The following is a 6,762-nucleotide window of genomic DNA, read 5'->3' on the forward strand; positions in this document are numbered from 1 at the left end:
TCTATTTTTCAGTCTCCAATCTTTGGAGCTTAAGCAGCTCCCCATGCTCATGCAATATTCCTCTTTGACACCCCATCTGCAAACCTAAGCCATATTTTTGTGCATTTCGGCCAGTCCGTCTCTCCTAGTATGTGCCATTGTGCCTCAACCGGGACTTGTAGGCATACTACTGCTGTCATCACTCGTGCAACACCCCTCCAGTACACCAGAATTTTAGGACAGGCCCATAAAATGTGAAAGAAGGTGCCTGTCTCTCCACACAGTCTAATGCACCAGTCCACGTCACAACGACCCAAATGGCGTTGCAGTGTCCTAGGGACATATCACCTGTGTAGGATCCAGAGTTGGATCAATCTGAAATGATTCCCACGACTCCCATGGGGGGGCCCATATGATCTGAGTTATTCATAATTTTCCGGTATGTTAGTGAGACAGCTTTGTCAATCAATAGGTCGAGTAGGAGTCTGTCCTCTAGCGGGGAGTATTCAGGTATTTGTTCCCCCTCTGATATATTGCATCAGAGGGCTTGCCTCAGTTGCAGATATCGGAAACATTCCCCTTCTCCCATCTGATATTCTGTCTGTAGGTTTTCAAAGGTGACCATTGTCCCACCTCGCCATAAGTCTCCTAACTATCTAACCCAATGAGACCCCATTTACAACATTTACAAAAGCCTTGCATGTGCCGACCCAGAGCGGGGTGTGTTCCATTAGCTTTGTTTCCCACCCTAATAATTTTGTGGCTTTTCGCCACACCTGCACCACCGTCTGAGTGTACGTTAGGGCTACCTCTTCCAGTTTTTACTGTATAGCAGGGTCGGGTAGCCGCCATTCCCCATAGCGAGGCAGTCCACTTGGTAGGCAGGTTTGGCGTTTGGTGTGAAAACCCAATCGTTAATGCTAATAAGTTGGGATGCAAAGTAATAGTTCTTAATGCACGGTACTGCCAGGCCACCCTCGTAGTCCCCCCATTGCAGTTTGCATAGCGGTATGTGCAGACTGCCACCCCCTCACAACAGGTTGCGTTGTTCTGCTTCAATCGCTTGGAAGAAAGCCTCCGGTATCTGGTATGGGGTGCTCGGAAGTGCATATCACAGGCGGGTAAGAAACATCATTTTGAACAAGACTGCTCAACCCATAAGGGAAACAGTAAGTCGTCGCCAATGGGCCACATCCTCTCGCAACTTCTCTAGTTGGACGTATACGTTCCATAGCATAAAGTCCTCCTCTATTTTAGCGATCCAATTATTGAGGTACTTGAACTCTCCGCGATGGACCAGAGCCGCACAGGCATACGTAAGGGGTGGGAACTCATCTATCAGGGGAAATACTAAGTCAATGTCCCAGTTTATCTGGTAGCCCGAATAGCTGGCAAAAAGTTGAAAAATGTGACTACGTCTATAAAATGTTTGGCGGAGTTTATGTGCATAAAGCAGGATGTTGTCTGCATACAGGGAGATATGCTCCTCCCAGCCACCCCCCACATCAATGCCTCGTACAAGTAGATCCCCACATAACCACAACGCTAGTGGCTCAAGTGCCAACACGAAAAGCAAGAGGGAGAGCAGGCACTCCTGTCGGGAGCCCTGTGTAGTGAGAATGGTCTAGGTATCATCTTGTTTACACGGACCCTCGCTAGCAGAGCACAATACAGGAGTTTGATCCAGGCACAGAATTACGGTCCAAAGCCAGTCTGGACAGGACCGCAAAGAGATATGGCCATTCAATACTATTGAACGTCATTTGTGCATCTAGTGACAACAGCACGGCAGCCTCAGTCGGTTGAGTTGTCACCTTGTGCATGACTCCATATAGGCCGCGAAGATTCAGCCTGGTACTTCTGTGCCGTAAGTTTATAAATGGTCGGAGTAGTTGAAACATTCAAATGCACATCAAACATGTGAACATAACACAAATAGATAGATCACCATAAGGTCAATTCCAAAAAAGAAGAGGTTTAATTCTCTTTCAAGCCGCATTAGATGCAATTATAAATCAAAGCATTAAATGGGTAAATGTGCCTTTTCTTCAAAAATAGTGTTCCTGGGTGTAGGAAGTGACACAGCGAAGAAACAGGGAAGTGGTAGTGAGGGACACGGTAAAGGTGTTTGTGACATAGATAAAATACACACTATATACAAATAAGCCTTTACAGCCTGTCAAGGTCAATTAGTTCCATAATACATTGCTCATTGGTACATTATTAATTAGTACATTCTGATCCATGAGCATGTGCAGGTGTGGTAAAGATGGTCTACGTTTCGACCCCCAATGGACAGGAGGGTTATTGATGGCCTCACAGCGGGGTCTTCATCAGGACAATGGAACACCTATGGGTAATGAATACGGTTCAGTATCTAATCTACTGCATGTGGTGAAGTATTTAATGTAAGAAAACCGAAGCAAACTTACTAGTCTGTAGGATGAACTGGCAAAGTTAAATCCTGAGCGGGTTTCCAGATAGCTCCAGTAACACTGTTGGGAAGACATGGGCGTGAGTATGCATGTCAAATGCAAAATTACTAAGGAATAGTAATCAGCATGGGGTTGGGTACTTACATCAAAAATAAACAGTACACGGGATGACGATTCAATCTCCCATAGCCAGCGGAATAATCCGGTACAAAAGTCTGAAATGAGGAGGGGGGCATGATGTCACATACTAGGGTTCGCAACATAATGGTTAAGTCTGATATTAACATACAGGATTTCGAGGACTTCCGTTGAAAATAAGTCTGGGTAGTTACACATAGTTTGAAACATTACACAAAAACCTCAGCTAAGTCAAAAAAGCCACATGTGTCTATAAGGGCCAATTGAGGAAAAGACAATTCCGGATGGAGCGCGATTAACGGGCTTACGGTAGGTGGTATGAAGAAGGGCCTGGCTGGGATGACATTCTAACGTGAACAAAAGCAGCATGATTCGCGGTAGTTAAATAGATCCGCTGGCGGCTGACTAAGTGAGGCTCGTCTGCTTCCAGATTGTGTGGGATACCCCGCTATTGGTGACTAGGGAAAAAGGCCTGTAAGGGATTCTAATCCAAAATACAAGGAAAGGCATCAAACGCGCTGCTTACCTCAATCCGTTGGCGGCTGCAGGTTGAATGCGGCTCGCCTGTCTCCACACGTAAAAATAGACTCGGCAGCGCACGTGCACCGCGAGGTGCAGCCGCTGGATGGAGGCAGAAGGGCTCGTCAGGCCTACACCAATGGGTGTGAGGCAGGGTGTGTCCAAGTTAAGGAAGGGGCTCTGACAACGGCCAGTGTGTGTCTACGTGACAGCGATACTGATACAGCTATTTGTAAAGATCCTTAACAAAGAGGGGATCATTAAATTATATCGATCTACTGATGGAGGCGAAAATTAAGTATGCGGGTACTGTCAACAACAGAACAACATTACAGATGTAAATTAAGGAGACATGCAGATATCAAAAACTGTTGAAAAAACATTGAATATTAATAATAAACAAACCAATCTGACATACCGCATATGTGTAATCATAATCTGTTCAAGGTAATATATCTTGAAAACTTACATATTGTCCCATTTTGAAGCAGAATTCAACAAAACGACAAACTATATACATATATTGGGACACAGTTTGTTTATACAGTTAGTTGTGTGTGTTGGTCTACACTACATAGTGTCTGCCCTGAGTTATTCGTTATGTAGGCAAGCCATTTGTGCGTGGATAAAATCTTGTTCGTTTAGTCCATTCAGGACACTATTAAAACGTTGCATCAACTTGCATTCTCTCATATTTAAAATTTGGGAAAAGTCACCACCCCGTTGTCCTAGAGATACCTTCTCTAGTATCACCCATTTGATGGATTCAGGGGTGTGGGTAGCATCAGTAAAATGTTCCACTAATGGCGCTCCAGCTGTTTTGCAGCGAATCCTACTGCAATGTTGTAGGATTCGAGTCTTCGCCTTTTGTCTGGTCTGGCCCACATAGATCTTATTGCATGGGCATACAATGGCGTAAATAACGTTCTCTGTGTTGCAATTAGTGTGATCTTGAAGGGTGATGGTGTATTGTCCATGGGTGAAGGTCTTGGTTTCTATACACATGGGCAGGCCTTGCATTCAGTACATTTATAATGTCCCAGTACTTGAGGTAGGTTCCACATTGTCTGGATGGTCTGTTGGGGTGGGACATCAAGTAAGGAGCATACCACTTGGTCCTTGATATTTTTGGCTTTTTTGAAAGCGTGCATCGGTGGTTCATGTACTTCTAGAGTGTCCGCAATCAAGCCCCAATGACCATTGATTATCAGTTTGATGTCATTACTTCTTGTGCAGAACGTCGTGACGCATATCATTCTATCCAGGGTGGTTTCGCGGTTTCTGGGAACAAGTAGAGTCTCTCTGGCATTGTACCATGCCCTCTTGCACGATCTCTTGACTAGTCTTTTGGGATACCCTCTTTCTACGAGGCAGTTGATCAGGTCTTCTGATTCTCTAAAGAAATCTTCTTTAAACTAACAATTCCTTCTGATTCTGAGAAACTGGCCAAAGGGGAGATTATCCCGAAGTCCTCTGGTGTGGTGGCTGGTATACCGTAGTAGCGTATTACGTTCTGCCTATTTACTGAAAAGAGTGGTGTACAGGTGATTATCTTTTACTTTAATGCTGATATCTAGAAAGTCAATAGTTTTCTTGTCATATTGCATAGTAAATTTGATGTCGTCTGACTGTGTGTTTAACCAGGTGAAGAAGTTGGTGAGGTCATTACTATCTCCTGTCCAAATTAGCAGCACGTCATCTGTGTACCTTCGCCATTCAGTGATATTATTCCTGAAAGGGTTATTGGATGATAGGATGTTGGTAGTTTCAAAATCGTCCATGTACAAAATGGCCAGGTCTGGGGCAAAAGCAGCCCCCATAGCTACGCCTTTGCTCTCTAGGACGTAGTAATTTTGGAAGATAAAAAAGTTCTTTGTCATCGCTACCTCCAGAAGATTGATTATAAATTCAGTGGGAACATAGGTGGGTTTTTGGCCTCCTCTCCAAAGCTTTCATTATGGACTTTAAAGCTGGTGCTTGTCAGATGCTGGTGTATAGGGAGACAATGTCCATAGTCACCAGGAGTTGTTTGTTCTCTTCAAAAGTCATGTTATCCACTAGATTCACAACTTGCATGGTATCCCGTAAGTAGGTATTCGTTGTTTCAGCCAAAGGTTTCAGAAAGAAATCCACATATTTACAGACAGGTTCCAATAATGACCCACAACCTGATAGGATTGGTCGTCCCGGTGGTTTGAGAGGGTTCTTGTGCACTTTAGGTAGCGTATATATGGTGGGTGTGCGGGGTTGATTGACATTCAGAAACTCAAATTCCTTTTGTGAGAGAAAACCCAGTTCTCTGCCCCTTTCAGTGATGGTCTTGATTTTGGTCCGGATTTCCTTGGTTGGGTCCATGTTTATATGTGTGTAGCTAACACCGTCTCTCAATTGGGAATAGATTTCTGCTTTGTAGTCCTCCACATTTTGCATGACAATGGCTTCCCCCTTATCAGCCGGCTTGATAACAATCGCTCTGTTGTTTTTCAGATCGGCGAGGGCTTGTTGTTCTCCTTGCGTTGTATTGTGTCTCACATATGGTTTCTTCCCGCACATTTTCATGACATCCCCGAGTACAACACTTTCGTATGTGAGGATCCTATGGGATACAGAATGTGCTGGGGGCATGAATGTAGATGGTGGGCGCAGCCCCGTGTGAGATGTTGATGATATGGGTAAGGAGTGCTTGAAAAAATGTCTTAAGCGGATCTTACAGAAGAACGTGTGTAGTTCTGCTTTTATGTTGAAACGATTTGCATGCGTTGTAGGTACAAAAGACAAGCCCTTCATCAGGATGCTGTTTTCTTCAGATGAAAGTGTGTGGGAGGACAGATTAATGATGGGGTTCCTTTGGTTTACCATCGGTATGTTCTCCTCCTGGTGTTGATCTCCCCATGGTTCTATTGTTGAAAGCGTACCTGTTTGGAGTTCTGTTCCTGTCCTTGTTGACGTCCGGTGTCCCAATTTTGTTGGTTCTGGCCGCGGCGTGGTCTTCTGTTCCATGGGCTCCCTCGTCCCCTCGGTGGTCGCCAATCGCTGTTCTCTAAAAAAGGCGGTGGTCCCATTTGTCGTGATTGTTGTGGTTGATACCATGAGTCCTGGTATTGGTAATTGCCACTAGGGCCTGCTTGTTCACCGTCACTCTCAGAACTGTATGTAGAGTCTGAAAAAGTGGTAAATCTTCTGCCTCTTTTGTATTCCCCTCTTCCTCTCTTAAAGAAACGTCCCTGTTGGTCCTGTTTGAAGTAATCTTCTTGCAGGTAGGGGTAGGTCTTTTTCTTGTCGTAATAACGTACGTCCTTTGCAAGTTTATCTAGTTTTTTAGCTTGTGCCTCTTCGTCAAAATCTTTTAGTGTCTTCTCAAGTCGTTCAAGTGTCTCTTTGGCATTCGCGATGGCAGAGACTCCACTTATCTCCTGTCTTAAATCGCGTATTTCCTTGATAAGTTTCTCGACTTGTTCCAGAGCAGTTTCAACCCCCAACACCATCCAGTGGCGTGAGCAGTTATTAACCACTAAGCTAAACCCTTCTTTGAATTTTGGATTATCCACAAAAATGGCTGGTTCGTTGCGAACTTGGAAGGCTGTAGGTATGATATTTTCCTGAAGGTATTTAGTTAGAAGGTGCCCATGTAATCTGGTGCGTACTAACTTCTTTTCTAGCCTCTCCAATTTGTTGATATTTTCGTTTAATG

At 44.4% G+C, this 6,762-nt stretch overlaps 1 long non-coding RNA gene across 1 annotated transcript; it reads right to left on the reverse strand.

Annotated features, from left to right (window-relative positions):
• Nucleotides 1–262: 262 nt before the first annotated feature.
• LOC144761548 (uncharacterized) lies at nucleotides 263–2,634 on the reverse strand. Its single transcript, XR_013595780.1, has 3 exons — nucleotides 2,559–2,634; nucleotides 2,412–2,474; nucleotides 263–2,329 (listed from the first exon to the last, which is right to left on the reverse strand). It is a non-coding gene; the product is annotated as an uncharacterized LOC144761548 (long non-coding RNA).
• Nucleotides 2,635–6,762: the final 4,128 nt, after the last annotated feature.

The sequence above is a fragment of the Lissotriton helveticus genome, chromosome 6, assembly GCF_964261635.1.
Source record: "Lissotriton helveticus chromosome 6, aLisHel1.1, whole genome shotgun sequence".
Lineage (NCBI taxonomy): Eukaryota > Metazoa > Chordata > Amphibia > Caudata > Salamandridae > Lissotriton > Lissotriton helveticus.